Source organism: Zonotrichia albicollis, chromosome 2 (assembly GCF_047830755.1).
Source record: "Zonotrichia albicollis isolate bZonAlb1 chromosome 2, bZonAlb1.hap1, whole genome shotgun sequence".
Lineage (NCBI taxonomy): Eukaryota > Metazoa > Chordata > Aves > Passeriformes > Passerellidae > Zonotrichia > Zonotrichia albicollis.
In genome coordinates this window covers 114,732,024-114,749,709 of record NC_133820.1, presented here as the reverse complement: position 1 = coordinate 114,749,709, position 17,686 = coordinate 114,732,024, and the positions used below count along the sequence as shown (strand labels likewise).

The following is a 17,686-nucleotide window of genomic DNA, read 5'->3' as shown; positions in this document are numbered from 1 at the left end:
GTAACTAACACAAAAGTCTGATTTACAAGTACTCCATAAATTTGTGAAAAGTAACATGGAAACTGTTCTGCAGCTCAGTGACCTGTTGGAACCAACTCAACACAAGTGCTGCTCACACAGTCCTTCCCAGCAACACAGGCCTGTGAGCCACCAAATGGGAAGGGAAAACAAAAAAACAAGCATGTTTTTGCATTTAATAACCAGAAACAGTTTGGACTATGCTATAGACTTTGCTATTCTCTACCCTGTTCACTGACTTTCTAAGAGCTCCCATTTAAACACATAGAATAACTTCTCATGAACTACTTAATCCAGTTCCCCAACCTGAAAGTCCTAACAGCTGCTGCTGTTTGAAACATCCAGAACATTACTTGCTATACTTTGTAAAAATGGCATTTGCTAGTAAAAGCAAAGCTTTTAAAGCTTAGGGGAAATAGCCTTGGGGTTTTCCCCTTCTGAGAGCTTAAAGTTTTATGAGTGAACCTAAAGGACTGCCAGACTTCTAAAGCGACAACACATTACAAAAAAATTTCCTATGTGTTTTGCAAATTTGAAGTCAGCCACATTTCACTACTGACATAAGGGTTTTTAATATCAGCTCTAATGAAATATAATTCTCCAATGACATAACTGTGAAGTACAGCATTTTCATTTCACTAGCTGGCAGAGTGGTTTTGGCCTTATTATTATTATTATTATTATTTCTTATGTAGAGCCAAAAGTGTTCTAGGCCCTGCACAGACATGCCTAAAGACAAAACCTTTTCCTTGTATCTGCTGTAAACACAGAGACTGCAGCATATTCAGCTTTACAGAACAGGTCATGCATTTTCACACGACTGCTATGGCCAAGTCACATGCTAGGACACAGAAATAAGACAAAAATGTAAGAAATAGTTTGCTTTCATCTTCTCTACATTTTCACTAAATCTCTTTGGGTAGGATTGGATAGTTTCTGGTTTGGGAGAATGTCAGTGTTAATTGGAAAAAAATCCTACAGTCAATGAAGAAATTCCACCCATCATCATAAAAGCCTGAGGGGCAAGGGGCACAAGCTGAGGGTTAAAATGATAGTTTTATTTTTAAATCTGGTTCTTCCTGAGGTCACAATTCCTCTGCTGCACGAGAGAGGTGTTTATTTTAGAACTGATACGTGCACAGCTCACAACAGTTTAACCATACACCAATGAAAATTAAAAAGCTCCTGTTTGCAAATGACAGAACTGAGAAGAGCTCTGCCCTCCCTAGACCCTGAACAGCCAAGAAGCAGGGATGATAAAAAAGCTACACTTATCCCATCAGGGCCTACACCCCCTGATGAATGAGATGAAATTCAAGCATGGAAGACAGCAAGTCAGAAAGAGAGACTTGTCTACTCCAAAGTCCCTGAGTAGCTGGTAGGAGCATCTGACATGGCCACTTTGTTCTGAATTTGTCATGAGAACAAGTAACAACAATAACAATGCTGTACTCACCCCTTCACCTACACATCCTGTTCAGTGCATGTCTCTTCAGGCCCCCATGGTGTTACCTGGGACAGAAATTGCCTCAGTTTGGCTGGTGCCTGCATGCTGTGCTTTGGGATGGAGCAGTGACCCTGGTATCACCAAGTCCCAGGGGATACTGACCCTCCAGGGACACCTCCACACACAGATCCAGCTCCAGCTCCAGAAAGAATTTGAAAGGGGTATCTCATGGCATAGTTCACAGTAACAAATCTAGGCCTGACCTGCTAAAACACACACAGAAGGGATAAGCCATACTGACAGGCACAAAGGGGACATCTCTGCTGTGGTAACATCTTCTAGTGGCTGTCCTGAGTGGACGGTGACAGGACACAGTCTCTTTGCCACAGGGCTGATGCACACTCAGCTTGAAAAAGAATAAGAATTCAGTACATTAAATTGAAAGGTGGAGAGAAAAGCCTCCAAAAACAAAGGGCAGATGGCTGGTGAGAGTTAACAATAAGGTTCATTTGTGGGGTTCATTTGCCAGCACCTTGTGGAAGTCTTGAGATAACACCTTGTTGGATTCATAAAACACAAATGCACTAGATCAGCAGCAATTTCTCCTTTGGACTGGACTCTAATCAGGGTATCTTGGTAGCCTTGCCCTCCTTGTTGCATCTTTCTGAAATCCCAAAGCACATTTTAATGGGGGTTTGCAGACCCTGAACTGCAGCCTGAACATGGTTTGAACTCTTAGTGAACCACTGACAGCTGCACATAACTTCCATTTGGGGCTACAGTAGAAGCTGAAAAAAAAAATCATGTTTGATTTTTCTACTTTGGGGGGCAAGTGAGGAGAACAGTCCACATAAAGCATTATGGTGCAGCTTGCAGTGGTGGTGGCTGTCTCTTTTGGTGCCTCAGCTCATTTGTGTACAGACAGCTATGCAGGATGAAGTAAGTGTTATCCTTCAGCTTCTCTAGACTGCTGACAAACATTACACTGGTCTCCAACACTGATGGAATACAGAAGACAAAACACAGAGCATGACTTCCCAAAAACGGGCAAAACTTTGATCCTCTCTGGAGGACACTCTGGGAAGAGGCAGAGGATAAATGGGGTCAGAACAGCCTTTCCCAGCTCCATGCAACCAAGCACAAATCAACAGCAACAGAGGTGTTACCTCTGAGGGGCTGTGTGAAGCTTGCAGCAAACAGCAGGGGAAAAACTGCAATGCACATCTGCTCTGCACAGCCAGGAGATCACAGGCAGGACTAACACACGTGCTGGAAGCTTGGCCTCAGAAGGGAGAGAATCAACACCATGGAAGGGTGGCAGGGTTTGTCCCACTGTAAATGCTGGCATTTATAATGGAGAACAAAGTGTCACTGGATGCCTGTTGCCGACACGGTTTGTTTTTCACAATGTCATGTAACCATGCTTTGTACTAAGATTTCATACAGTGGTAGTTCTTTCATTTAAGTAATACATTTTCTGTCTGTAGGAAATGGTCTCCTTTGACCATACCAAATAAGCTATTGTCCCACCAATCATATTGCCATGATCAGCTACCAACGTTTGTTTTAAGGCACTGCCATTTCTTAAGAGCTCTTACCTCTTCATTAAAGGACAATGAAAGTCTAAAACCAACAGAATACTTTTCCCCAAAAACAACAACCCTTTCCTCAAGCACTGAAGCAATAAATGGCATAGGAAGAAGAAAAAAATGAAATAGTTACAAAAACTATCTAAAGCCTCTGTCTACGAACTCATAAAATGCTTTTTTTCACACAGTTCTAGAGTCCTACTATATAAAGTTATACTAAAGCAGCATTAAATCCTCTACATCATCCACCCACACAAACAAAGCAGTCCCCTCCTATCCCTCCACAGCTTCCAGCCTCAAATATCCTGGCGTAAAATGATCAGACAAAATAGGTGACTTATGTTTTTATTGGTTCCTCCAGACTATGACGACATTTCCTAAAACACTGAGCCAGGAAACTATTAATGTCTCTGAAAAAGTGGAAAGGGTCAGGCTATTTTAAAGGATGTGTTTGCTAAGAGGCCTTTGTTATAGATGTATAGGCCACTTAATATTTGATTAATAATAACAAGTGTTTCACATTCCCGTAACATTTCTAGCTTGAAGCTATATTGTGAACATATTTGTTACATTGTGTTACAAATATGTTCCTGTTTTTCTTGTGTTATGAATGCATTACCCCTTTTCACCTTTCTGAGAAATAAAATAAGCAGGTTAATAAGCTTGCCTAAGATTTTGTAAAGTATTATACCCATTCCAAGATTAGAACTACCTACAGATCCATATGTGCTCCTAATCTCAGGCTTTTATTGGAGAGAGAAATGAAAATGGTCTCATCTTATCACCATTATAATAATGAAAGACCTGGAAGATTTTCTTGATTTATCTCAGCTGTGTTGGCCTGCATTTGGCAGCACAAGGCAGGTCAGGCACTTGCAGGTGGGGTCAGGGATCCCTTTAAAAAGCTCTGTGTGAGTTATATATGAGCACTAAACCAGAGATACCAGCACTCTAACAGGAGCATAGCACAATGCAGGACAGAGAGATCCCACAGAGACTCCTCAAAGCTTTCTAGTTTTCTAGCACATACTACATGTATATAGCTCTTCATCTTGGCTGCTTTGTCAGTAGGTCTGGGAAATATCAAGGGAGACTTGCACAACAGCCTCTGAAGTCAAGCTGCTCTAAAGACATCATCACTTCTTTTGTGGCCACACAGTCTCACCCACAAACCCAGTTCTGATCCTGGCTGCACAAGAGTAGGTGTGAAGGTCAGCTCCCTAATGCAGCAGTGCAAAGCAGATAGCACCACGTGTTTCCCACAGGAGAGCATTGAGGCATCCTAAAAGAAGTACAAATCACTCTGTTTTTACTGAACTAAAGAACTTCACTCTTCTGTCACGTCTCAAATAATCACAGGGGGTGAGACGACAAACGCTGCAGGTAAAAATCCCACTATTTCACAGTGCCACCTCCTGGGCAAGCAAGACTGGAAAAACACCCTCATGTGTCCCTTCTCTACTGCAGCATCCAACGTTTTAGTGTCACCTCCCAAGCTCTGGCAGGCCAGGCCTTAATTCTGTTCTCAGAAGGCAGGCCATGAATACATGGAAAGAAGAGCAGATTGTTTACAGCTCTCCCCATGAAACGTGAACTGCAGCAATCCCACTCCTGAGTGAGGCTGTAGCTGCATAGGCAAGCACCACACAAACCCACAGGATTAAGTTCACTCTGGGTTGCTGGCTAATCACAAATTAGCAATCAGGGCTTCCTTTCAACATCCAAACAGGAAATGGGAGTGGGGGAAGTGAAAGCTCAATAATTTCTTGCATGTTAACAAGTTACATGAGCCACTCCAATAAAAAAGCTTTGCTAAGTGAACTTAAACCTAGCACACAGCCTGTCTCAAAATGGCAAGCATTTATCTTTAAAACCAAGCTGTGCATTTTGGAAAGACAACGGATGCAGACATTTAAATCAGCAAAATTTAATTTCCAGGATAAGAGGACATCAAGCAGTGATCTGGAGGATCCTAGTTTATTGTAATCACTAGTGTTGAGACTATAACCCCCAAACCCAAGGTGGTAATTCTGGCATTCCTCTTGAAATTTAGTGAGAAAACAGGATTAGAAGGGTAACATTTTACTTATCATAGACTGTTAAGTCCATAATGGCCTCTGACAAAGGAGCAAGAAAATCAGCCCTAATGTTAGCTTAATTTCTTTCTGCTATCTTTTAGGAGTACTGTACTCTTTGGCTGTGCACACCCCATAATTTTTACTTGGCCACAAACAGTTAAGTGTCAGGAAAGCTGGGAAATAAAGTCCCTGTAAGAAACTGAAAACCCTAAAATGCCTAAAGCAGCAAAGGACTTTGAGGCCTCCATGTCAAGCACAGCAAGGAACATCTCTCCATCTTTCAGTTAAGAGATCAGAGCCCCTGGCAACTGGGAAAAGCCTGGCCCATAACACACTCCTAATTTGGTACTATCTTCACAGCAGGAGGAGGAAAAACAATTTTGTGCAACTGTTGAGCAATTCTCAAGAGTTCAAGGCAGATGAAAGGCCAGTTTCTTGGTTGCCTGAAGATATTAAGACAGATCAGGGACAAAAGTAAGACGACTTAAATGGGTGGATGTAGACTGAAGTTTTGAGGGAACAAAACTGCAAGGTAGAATTCCTTGTTTTTTATGGACGTACCCAATGAAAAAGAAAAATCTCTTGGAAGAACTCTGCAATACAGACGGAGATTATTTCAGTGGGCTGTATGAAGAACAGAACAGAAGCAAAGGGATTTGGAAAAGAAACCCTGCTGTCAATATAACCACTACACAATCTCATTATCTCCCAGAAATGCAAGCAAGAACAGACATACAGCATAGATAGTTACCATGGCCCACAATAAACTGGCTACAATAAATAAGGAGCTAAAACTGCGTGGGTGCATCCTCTGCATTATGGAGTGTGAAAGTAACTTTTTCCCCTACTCTCAGCAGTAGAGACATGGGCACTCCTAGTTCTAAGGCAGCATTTTCCATGAAGTGCTGCCAGCCATGAGCTGCCTCAATGTACTTGTTACACTGTGCACATAGCTGGAAATGCAGACCTTGCTGTGGACTCTTACATTGTTCTGAGCAATAAAAAAGGGGGAAAAGTCTATTGTACATGAACATCTGAATTTCTATCCTGGATCCTTCAGACTGCTTTCACAGTTGGCGTTCCCTGTTTCCAAGGTGACAGGAGGCAGAGCAGGTACTTAATCAGCCTTGGTTTTAGACCATCCATTTGCAAAAACTCTCCAGAAGAGCTTTGAAAGCTGAAAAGCAAGGAGTCTGTAAGGCTGCTGGGTTTGATGTTGGAGTTCTTGTTTTGTAAGACACAAACATTGGTAGGTATTACATCTGTCACTGGCAACACCGATAACTTCTTCTACAGTACTCGTATTGTGACCTAGCACTGCAACACTCCTGTATCACCTGTGTCCAAGAATTTATTTCTGCCGTTTATTTATTTATCTATTCCACTTTTTTTTAGGATGTTTGCATGCAGGGCAGCAATGCCACTTCCTACTACGTGATAAAGACCATGAGGACTTTGCAGGACTGCCACCTGCGCCATTGCCAACATGACGGCATCTGCCAGAACATTCAGGTTTCCAGCCTGTGATGCTCCAGCAGGTTAGCTGATCTTCACTTAACTTCTGTAGTACCAAATGGTTTTCCTTCAGCCAGAGACTTCCAATTTTCCTTCTCTCTACTTCCAGTGAGAGAGGTAAGAGTTTCCAGACAAGGTTTCTTTGGTAAGGAGCACTGATGAATTAATACCTGTTTAACAGCTGTCACTCTATCAACAATCCACTGTCAAAAATGGAGGAGGAATGTGCTTGAAAATGTGAGATACGAATTATAATCTGTGTGCTCCTTGCTCTACATTCATGTAAAATCCAAGGCTCACATGTGCCATTCACTTGGGTGTCTAAGGAAGCTTAAGCTGTGACCAGTTTATCTGGATCAGACACCAGGTAGCTGTTAAATAACACAAAGAATGATTTCATCATGAGATGCTTGTACTGGATCTCACCCAAAACCTTTATATATTACATATACTAGTGTTTTGCTGCAAATGTGGTCTCAAAGCAAAGTAAGAACTTTGATGAATATATGCATGAGATCATCCAGAAGAGGAGACTGCATGTTTACAGAGGTGTGGAAACACTTGACAAAACAGATTATCTTTTTCAGTCTGTATTCCAAAAAAAAGGTTTTCTTGGACGATGAACTCAGGAGTTTCCTGAGTTTTGTTCATGAAGGGCAACCTAATGGGTGGGACATCTGGCTAGGTGCTGCATGATCAAAAAAGTTAAAAATGAAAAATAATCAGCAGGACAGTGCAGAAAAGCCACAATTTGAAAATTTTCCTGAGGGTCACATGCTTCGCATCTTTCAGGTTAGTCTCTGGGAATCCCTGACTCAGATGTTGAATTCTTGTGAGGAATATGATTGATCCTTATGTGGAGTCTTCCTCCTCAAGGACATGTTTCCAAAGGCTTTCTGTTTCTTTGTGATGACTACTGGGCTCTGTGTTACACAAACAGAAGAATGACAAGGCAAGAGCAGACATGCTAACATTTCAATTTATATGGTAGCTGTAAATGCTTGTATAAGCTCAAAACAAGTGGCAGTAAGAGGCCTCTAGCCCTAGAAGCAGCTAATATATTTAGGTGGTGGTGGAAGGGAAGGGGCTCTTACTGCTTAAATCTTCAGCAGACTTTTAAAGTTTATTTTCATAGTCTAAAGGCCTGGGAAGGTAATGATAATTTGTCATATTCTTTAGAATACCACTGTCATTGTGGCTTTGTCATTTGCATGATTTTGTTCCTCTGTACCACAAACATACAAAAATTGGAAATATTTCTGCAAGTGAGAGATTGCCTACAGAGGGAAGAGGAACAGCTGTGGAGATGACTGCTATAAAGATTATCAGCCTCCATTTACACCCCTTCAAGTGCAAGTGACAACTGTAAACTGTACCTAAGACTTGAGCACATAACTCTGCCAGTTAATAGTTCACTTATGGAAAAAGAAGTCTTTTGGTTTGCTGGTGCTCTCCCACACTCAATCTTTCTGTGCACATTCTCATTCCCAGCTGCACACAGATTTACAAAATAAGAGATGCTAGAAACTTGCTCTCCAGTCTGCAGGGATGGCTGAAGCTTACTTAACTTCTGGTAAATTAATGGAGAACATCTACCTTACTTCTTTGGTACAAGCAGGTGTAATGGAGAATTCCCTTCTGCCAAAAGAAACTACCTGAGGAACAAACTAGGAGTCTTTCTCAGCAAACTTTCTGACTTTTAATTTAGATGTTATGAGGGGGAAAGCCACCAGTGAAATGGAGAAGCAAACAGATAAAAATCTCTGGAATGTCCTCTGTGCTCAGAGCTCAGGAAAACTCAGTTATGCAGGGAGACCTGGTGTGAGCCCCAACGTTCCCCCAAGACACAAGGGACTCCTTGAGGGTGTGAGAGCTGCAGTCCCAACCAAAAACTTTCTTTTGTCTCTATGAATCTGGCAGACCTGACAATGAACTTCTCAACCTCTGGGCAGGGAGAGCACGTTGTTGGGTCACACACTCGTGTCACTCTGGATCACGGGTGCTGCCTGTGGCTGCAGGACTGCGTGACAACAAGAAAGGTGTTCTGGCATGGCTGGAGCAGCCTTGCTCAAAGGCCTCCTGTCAGTAGCAGGCATGAGTGACTGGCAGAGATCTGCCTTAACTAAGACAACTCCATTTTTCACCTCATCCCACAGGACAGGTGTGGCTGGTTGGGAAATCAAGGCTCACACCCTGCCTCCATACAGGGAGGAGGAAACCCAGCTGCCTCTGTTGCAAACCGGGCACGGTGCAGGTTAAGCTCTGGGGTAACGTGAGGTCAAAGCCTGGTGTGATGATGGTCTGATGCTCACTGCAGGCACTGTGCCGGGAATGGTCAGTGAGTCACACAGCTCTCAGGAAGGTGCCTGGGCCACGTGAAATAGAGACTCAAGAAACACCACTTGCTTTTAGCTGAAGATCAGACAGTGAGGACGTACTGCAAAATCACACAGCTGCTGTGGAAGCAAAGGCTATGCCAGGCAGCAGGTTTTCTAGGAGACAGCCAGCCAAGGAAGCCGCATCTGACCCGTGGTCTGTTTAAGAAATACAGCCTCGCTGTCTTTGCTGTTTTATCTCATTCTGATCATGGGTTAAGCAAGGCACTCAGTCTATTGTTCTTGCCACGTGATAAGTAACTAGCTACATGTAAACAAAGCAATTAAGCTCCATAAGGAACTGTTTGCCCTTCAAAGCCCAACTAAACATTGCATTTTGTTTTGGGAATCCAAATATGGTAAATTACTGACAGTTAACTATGACCATGGGGTTGTTTCCTGCACAGAAAGTGCTCCTGGAACATGCACATATTGGAAAATCACCTTTCCTTCTCTTTACCCTGACATTAACCACCTAAAGACACTGCTGTGCTCACTGCTAGCAGTCTTTTGCTGAGTATCACCTTAGCATAACTAATTTATGATAATTTATGATAATTTATGGTAATTTTAATAACAATTTATGGTAAGAATACAGAGAGAAGCTTCTTAGGCTGGTACAGCTTGTTGTAAACCCCTGCTCTTCAGCTGTAAAACCACCGGGCTCCATCAGCATCCCTCCAGGGGAACAACTCTCAGTTGTTAACTCCTTAATGTATTTGGTAGTCAGACAATTCAGTAGGGAGCAGCACAGCACAGAAATACACACCAACTCATTCTTTTCTTGTTAGCTGTACTCCTGTTGCACCTAAAACTCCTAATCAACATCAGACTGTCAACTTGCTGAACAGAACAGCAAGAAGAAAGAATCCCATCCCAAATGTCTTAAAGACCAGAAGACTGGATACCTTAAACCCAAACACACACATCCAAATCAAAAAACCTCAACTCTCCCACTGCTACAATGTGTACATGTTCAGCTTTGTAGGCTGAACTTACACATTCATAGAATACAGTAATGTAGCACAGACAAGGTAAAAAAAGAACCACCAAAATAAAACTAGAAAAGAAACATTACTAAATCCATTTGGGAGTATTAAAAGCAAAAGTAAAAATGCATTCTGGCATAGCACCCATTATAACGCTCACTTTCATATTTCAAATGTGCAGTTTGCTCCTTTGCAAAGATTTAACAAGTATCTCCAGTTACACACCTGCACTGCAGCTCTCTGCTGTGTCTGTCACTGTGGGACAGAAGCACCTGAGCTGAAGCAGGCACAGGACTGAGGGAGGAAAACCAGGAGCTGGCTGGAAAAGGACATAGTGGGGTGTGTGCTGAGCCCTGTGTCAGAGAGGTCCCAGCACACCAAGGGGAAGGACACAGCCTGGAAGGTGATGGCAGCTTTCTGTTCACAAAGTTCCTACTGGAAATCTGAGAGTTAAAACCACAGCCATGGTGGATCTTCTTATACCCATTAGTCATGCTCTCCCAACAAACTCTGCTATGTGGTGTCTCTGCTTACACTGCCTCAGAAACATCCCAACCTCCTGATGAAGTTACTAGATAAATTGTGAGTTTTGAAATACAGATAGACAAAGGTTAAGAAAACAAACTGTCTTACTATTTACTGCGGTGCTGCAACACGCACGTCTCCACCTCTGATGAAGGGTGAAAAACATCATTTTGTGCAACAGAATGGCAAGGACAACTGTTGGGAGGCTGAAGTGGCCTGTTATGGTGGTGTTATCCAACTGACATATAGCTGTGGGAGAACGGGACACAGGCTGTGCAGGCGCTCCTTCCAGTATATTAACAGAAGCAGCACAACTTACATAAAGAAAAAAAAAAAGGATACCAAAATACCTTAATTTAACTAACTTTTTAAACTCTGAGTACCAAAATGGGAGGCAGGACCAGGATGAAAGCCTTAAATTTCTTCCTGAGATTCACCCACCCTTATCAATACTACTGGCCATCAGGTTTTCACAACTTACCTTCTCTATTCCTTGCAAATACTTACAGGCACACCTTCAAACTACTCATATACAATGGAGGCTCTCTGAGCATCCCATGTAGGAGGCAACAGTGCCAGGAACACACAGAAAAACATTCAACTGTTTCTAAGTCCAAAGTCCGTATCAACTTTTGTCCCTCAGGTTTCTGCTTTTTGACTACTGAAGGGAATCCTTCATTCAGCAGACAATAAAGACCTAAAGCTGCTTCTTGAGATATACCTTAGGGTGGTATAAGTTGGGAAGAAGAGATGCAGGCCTAGGGTGGAGCTTCTTTGGAGGCACATAGGGACCTAGAGAGTTTGAGACCTATCCTATGGAAAGATCAAGTTAACCCAGAAGAGGCAGAAAGCTGTGAAGGGCTGGACTCCAAAGCCAGGGGTGAGGGGAGCTAGACCTGGGACAGACTGTAGGACAGTTGTTGGTTTCCAGTCTCAGTGAAACTGGTATCTAGGGAAGGATCCAATTCTTCTTACAGCCAAGTTATGAGGATATAATTCTTCTTACACAGACAAGATATGAGGTCTGCAGCTTTCTTATAAAAGTGTAATTGCAGTATAGGAATTCTGATTGTGAAGGACTTGAAATTGGAAAGAAAAAGGAAAGCTGCTTGTAGATCGATGCAGTGACTAGGTATGCCAAAGCTCAAGCTTTCATCAAATGGGCACAACTACTTTCAGCAGGTGCTACTTGTCCTTTGGACAGTTCAGCATCCATCTTTTCCAATAGAACATTTCAGAAGAAAATATTGGAGGAGTGCAGGTCAAGATGCACTCTTTAAAATCTACAGAGTAGTACAAGCATTATGCTTATCCTTATTCCTTACTTAAACATGGTGTTTCTCCGCCTCCTCTAACCTTTGCACCTTATTTTATTCTTGGCTCCATTAACTTGGCTCTTTCTGTTGTGCCTTCATTCTCTCTGGTTTTCTTCCTCTTCATTAAAACAGCCTTTCCTTCTTGCCTTCCCTCCTTTTGTTGTGCTATTTCTGCACAACAAAAACCATAACATTAATCTGATTTCACATGCATAGCACAGTTGCTTTTACTTCTGTATTCCCCACACTTTTCCTTCCATTAATACTGCCCACAAGCCCTCTGGAACAAGGCCTGTTCAAATTTGAACTGTGTTTAGCAGAGCAGCTCTCAGAAGATCTTGACCGGCCCCTCAGTGTGCCCTGGACAATGGCACTTAACAACACTGGCTGCTGAATTTCTTACATAGCTATTACCCTAGTCCACCGTAGGATTTGACATTTAGGCCAACACATTAATACTGTGTCATCCCCCAGTACACTACATGAGGCAATTTTCTTAAACGTCACTTTGCCAACAACTTTTAAGGTAGTTGAAGAACTCTACCTCAGAACCCAGGCAACAAAAACCCTGCTGTACCAGGGAAAACTTCCATGGTACAGAGCAAAAGGCCTCTACCTTCCCTCCCTAAGGAACATAAGGACAGTGCCTACCCTGCCCTTGCCTCTGCAGGTTGGAGGGCTTGGGAAGCACTTGCATTCCATGGTGTGGAGCATGGCAGTAACACCTAGAAAGATCATTCAAACAAGGTATGGGCATCCCATTTCTCATGGCACCATCCTCAAAATATACAACTGCTACCAAACATTACACTATAAATTTCCCACTGAACCCAAAACGCTCTTGACAAATATCCAAAAGAAAAAGAATAAAAATATTTATATCTTTAAACATGCTGACTGGGTAAACAAGATTGTTGCTGGGCTTCTGTCATGTCCTGTTTCCCCATGTGCAGGCTGAAGCAGACATAAATGTTTATAGCAGACACTGGTGGCCCATGGGCTGCCCTTCCCACCCCTCTGCCTGGCAGGAGCAGAGCAAGGCCTAAACATGAGGATGGGTGCCTGCTGATGCTCACAAGGTGATGACCCTTGAGCACTGTGCAGATGCTGACCTTCTCAGCCAGCTGAAATAAATAATTTCCACACTGTGTGAACACCATGCATGGCTACAGGTACAACTGTCAACTTTTCTTCAGGTCCTGAGTGCCTGAGGGACCCTGTTTGTAGCTACTGAATAATGCCTTTCTGCATCCTCCAAAAGTTTAGACACTTCATAATTTTTTGTGGGGTCAAGTGACTCTCAAATAATTATCTAAAATTTAAATGAAAAATAAAATCATGACCAAAAATGGTCCTCTCCAGCTGTCACTGCAAGCATTTCAAAGTCCATCTGTCCATTCCACTGCCATCAGTCACCTTCCCCTTTATAATGCCTGTGTGCTAGAATTCATTGTGTCATTAATGTGACAAACCTAATCATCCATTACATTAATACTTATTACATTATGTTGCTTTTGGCCAAAACTATCATCATACATAGAGGCATGTGCCTTTTATAACTCAACATCTTTGGAACATATTAGTTTTTCAGTGTACTTTTTATACTGAAGCTTTATGACAAAAGATGTCTAAGCCTACATATATCCCACCTACCTGTAATAACAGTCTTCAAAACTCTTCAAGATGACAACAGAAAATCTGTAACCTGTAAAGAGCTTGCAACATTTCAATCCCATGCAGAAAGTAACTTCTGTGCTTTAATGCTGGTAAGCAAACACAGGAAATAAACCTCCAAATAAAGGTACCTGAGACACTTTTTCAGTTAGCACCTTAAAGAACACAATGTTTTAATGTAAGGAGAATTCAAATAGTTAAAGATAATTTTATGACAGAACTTGAGTTCAGGAGCTTAATTTCAGATAAGCACCTGAATTCCTGACTTTCCAAAGACATCTTTGAATTTCCAGCCCAAGTATATACTGATGCATGACTCTAGAGTAAAGAGGGAAGATCCTTTTCAAAGCTTCTAACATCTGAAATGCTTCTGAAATATGGATTTGTTACTCTAGTCAGAGCACTTCAGATACACTTATTCTGCAAATTTCTTCCTATAAACCACACCATTAATAGGAGGCAACTTGTAATCTATTTAACCCTCAGTAAGAGAACCAACAATAAAAATCAGTCAAGTGGTACTGTCTACCCAGTTTTTCTGGTTAATTCTTGTGGTTTTGTCATCACTGTGTTTTCTCCCCTTGCTCAGTGCCTGAAAGAACAAACACACAGAGTGTTTGCCTACTTAGCCATGCAAACACAGCAATGGCAGAGAATATGCTTGGAAATTGTCTGGATATTATAGAGAGAAAAAATGCATTCTTTTTCTCTTGAGTAGTCACAGTCATTACTTGTAAGAGAAATATGCAAAAAACATTAAAGTGGATGTATGAACTCTTACTTGATGATATGCTGTAGTCCATTTCATCTGAGGAAGCGCTGTTACAGGGAATACTAGTGAGAGCATTTTGATATGGGCCACAGAACTGGCTAACACCAGTTTCACTGCTCAGTGTAGCATATTTTTCCTATTATGTAATGCTTATTGGAGGTATTATAATGATACATAGCTGAAAGCCATCAGTAAAAGCTTTCACAAGGGACCACGCAGAGAAAACTGATACAATGATAAAGAGACAGCACTTGATTGTTTTTCCTTATATCCTTTTGTACCTTTTGGTGGCTGTTAAATCAGTGTGTTCTGATCAGATCTCTTAACCTCACCTGCCACCTTTATGATACCATTTGTCAGACCAAATTTAGAAAACAGCTGCTGGGAGAAGGCTGTTGTCTCATCACTTGTGCAAGGCCACTAAATAAGGAGGCAGCAGGAGGGAGGTCTCTGTCAGGTCACTTCACATCATTACAAGCTGTACAAGCTCCATCTTTTCCAGGATTATTTTTTTCAGCACATGCAGATGCCAAAATGGTTAGAAAACAGACTAACTAGCTGGGGCAATTAGAGGGGAACCTCTCAAAGTCTGAAACCATATTAGGTGGCCTTTTATTGACTATGCCTAATTTAAAGTTTATATGTCATCAGGGCCAACTTGCAGAAATCCTCATGAATGCAGTGCAATCAAGCTTTTATTAAAACTAGACAGACATTTTCACCAGCAAAGACAGGATTTCATTAGGAACCTTTCTCTGGTTACTCTGTTGAACTTTCTACATTTACAGAACCCTGTCAAAATTAACTCTTAAAGATTTAAGACTGAATTAACTGATACTTTCCAGGGTGCTATTTATCACCAAGAAAAAGTACACTAATTGGCATAGTTTAGAGTATTCAGATCTTATGTCTTTTCTTTTGGGAAACTTCAACTGTGCTGGTGAGAAGCAGATGAAAAAGAACTGCTTTCAGTCTCAACCTCAGATATTAAACAACCATTTAATTATAAAAAAGGAATAAAGTGCAAAGCAAATGAAAGTTCAGAAAGTAAACAGTTTAATGTCTCAAAATCCTTCTGTCACCAAGAGACCACAAAGGTCTAAGAATCCACACCAAGTGGAATTTAATACAACAGAGTGAAATCATTATTAAAAATTCATGTGAAATTAAATGACTGAGCACTACTTCAAAGCAGCTGGCTATACAGTTACTCCACCAGTTTATTCATAATCCCATTTCTTGATCAAATAGTCTAAATTCAATACAATATAATTATGAAATGCTGAATTGTATGCAGAAGTCTGCCTGTAAGTTCTTTAAAACACCACAGTGAAAGGATGCATATCCTAACCTCACTGGGTAAAATATAATTTTGGACCCCCCTATGATTCCAGGATGAAATCACCACAATTGGTCTAGAAATGCAGTGTTTTAAAATTGAGTACCTCCTATTTTGGGAAAAAAATACTTGCATCTTACAAAGGGAGAGTGAAAGGCATCTCAAGTATGTTTATCCGTAAAAACAAGATTGTAACCTAACGAAGAAAAAAAATCTCCCAGCTGCTTAAAGCAAAGAAAACATTCAGTTACGAGTCCCAGTCCATTTTGTCATCTGATCTCTCTTGACAGTGCAGATGCAGACAGAGAGTACAAGGTGTAGGATGAAATAATGCCACTCTGTCCCATACAGTGGAAAAGGGATAAGACCTAGAACTATTTGCTGATAACAAGCCCATTAACTCATCGGTTCCAGATGATTCCTCCCCTTCATTTGCTTCTTTGGTGCCTTCTGGGCCACTACGAGGGCAAGTTCCTTCAAACAGAGATCTCAGTGAGGTCATGCCAAACATCAAAGGCACCAACAAAGATGACACACAAACAAATATGTGAAGGACATAAAAGAAGGCAAGTCTGGAGCAGCTGTCAGAATAAAGGAAGCAAGACTGAGGCTGGGCAGACAATAAGATATCAAAGGAAGAAATGCTGGCAGATTAGCATCAAGCTGAGCAGTGAAAGCAAAAAAGGAAAATTGGTTATTGCTCTCCCCTGGAACAGAAAAGCAGTCAAGCTGAGAGGAAGAACTTGGTGAAAGAACACAACTGTCACTATAACATTAGCCTTGCCAAACCTTAAAGTCCTCTAAAACAGGCAAAATCAATGTCTAAGACAACAAATGAACAGGAAGCACACTCTATTTATCTGACAGCCAATACTGAGAAAGCATGCAGGATGAAATGACAGAATTTTGTCCTCATATGAATGTAATTGGAGATGCTGGAAAGGAGGAAAAAGCTGAAGACGGTTCCAAGCACAAGGGAAGAGAATGCAGAGCTCCTATTGCATGTGGGCAAGTGACACAGCTCCAAAGACATGTCTAGACACACTGAGGGTCAGGTATGGGAGCAGCCCAGCTGTGACTACAGAACATAAAGCAGTTTATTAGCTCATATACCAACCTTGGTAGTAATCGATCTGATGAGAGTGACTCTCTCAAAGTAGCAAAAATGTGGTGTAGGAGTATGGGGAACTTAATGCTGTGGGGGATAAGTGAGACCCTCCATTCCTATGTGAGTTGTTTGGAAACAGCTTCCAGTTGGGAAGAATTTGGAAACTACATCTCCTGGATTCAGTCCTTGGAGTTTGATAACAGCAGTTTTGGCTGCAAAGGATTCTGGAGTTGCTGAAAACAAGGAAAACAGCAACCCTGAGCTACAAAATCATTCACTGATTTTCTAATTTGTCAGTCAGAAACAAATTAGAACTCAGGCCTCCAACCCAAAATCCTTATAATAGCTACTGCAACCCCTATTTTTAGTAGGGTAAAATTTATATCCACATAACAAGAAGACAGGATTGTGATTTGAAGTCAAATTAGTACCATAATGAATTCTGGATCAAAGAACTTGAGTCCTAAAGTCATCTCTTCTGTCTGTTCTCTCAGTTCTCCAAGCAGCTACATGATGCCCAACACTGTGGGTTTGGGTGCATGAAAAGCCACTCACTGGAGCTTGTCCAGCTTCAACTCAAGCACAAGACCAAATTTTTTCATAACAGTAACTACTTCAACAAATTCAGGATGGACATTAACTCCAACAAAGCCATGAAATAGCCATATTTATATGAAGGCCCTGATTAATGTCTTACCATGTCCAAGTGCTTTAATAAAGTCAGGAATTGAGTATGTGGACCTTCACATTTGGGTAAATGATGACTGTGTATAAAATAGAGTTCGCATCCCATCTGCCCTACAAACTAAAACAATATGCTCAGCCAGTACTGATTTTTGCTCTGCTTGTAGTCTATGTAAATCCAATCTATCTTAAGACTGAGAAGAGATCAAATCCAGCTGAAGATTTTTAAGAGGAAAGAGTATTAGATATAGACAGGA

At 41.5% G+C, this 17,686-nt stretch overlaps 2 protein-coding genes across 4 annotated transcripts in view; one reads left to right on the top strand and one right to left on the bottom strand.

The window, feature by feature from the left end:
• CMSS1 (cms1 ribosomal small subunit homolog) overlaps nt 1-17,686 on the bottom strand; it is a 222,830-nt gene that overhangs the window by 67,621 nt on the left and 137,523 nt on the right. The gene's annotated exons all lie outside the window — the stretch shown is intronic.
• Nucleotides 1-17,686, top strand: part of FILIP1L (filamin A interacting protein 1 like) — a 188,009-nt gene that overhangs the window by 35,092 nt on the left and 135,231 nt on the right. Inside the window, exons 1-2 of one of the 2 annotated variants that reach the window (XM_074536090.1) lie at nt 6,365-6,381; nt 6,528-6,764. The gene's annotated coding sequence lies outside the window, so the exon portion shown is untranslated. Of the gene's footprint in view, nt 1-6,364; nt 6,382-6,527; nt 6,765-17,686 lie in introns of those variants that run through there. The other variant, XM_026793563.2, reaches the window with a different exon arrangement.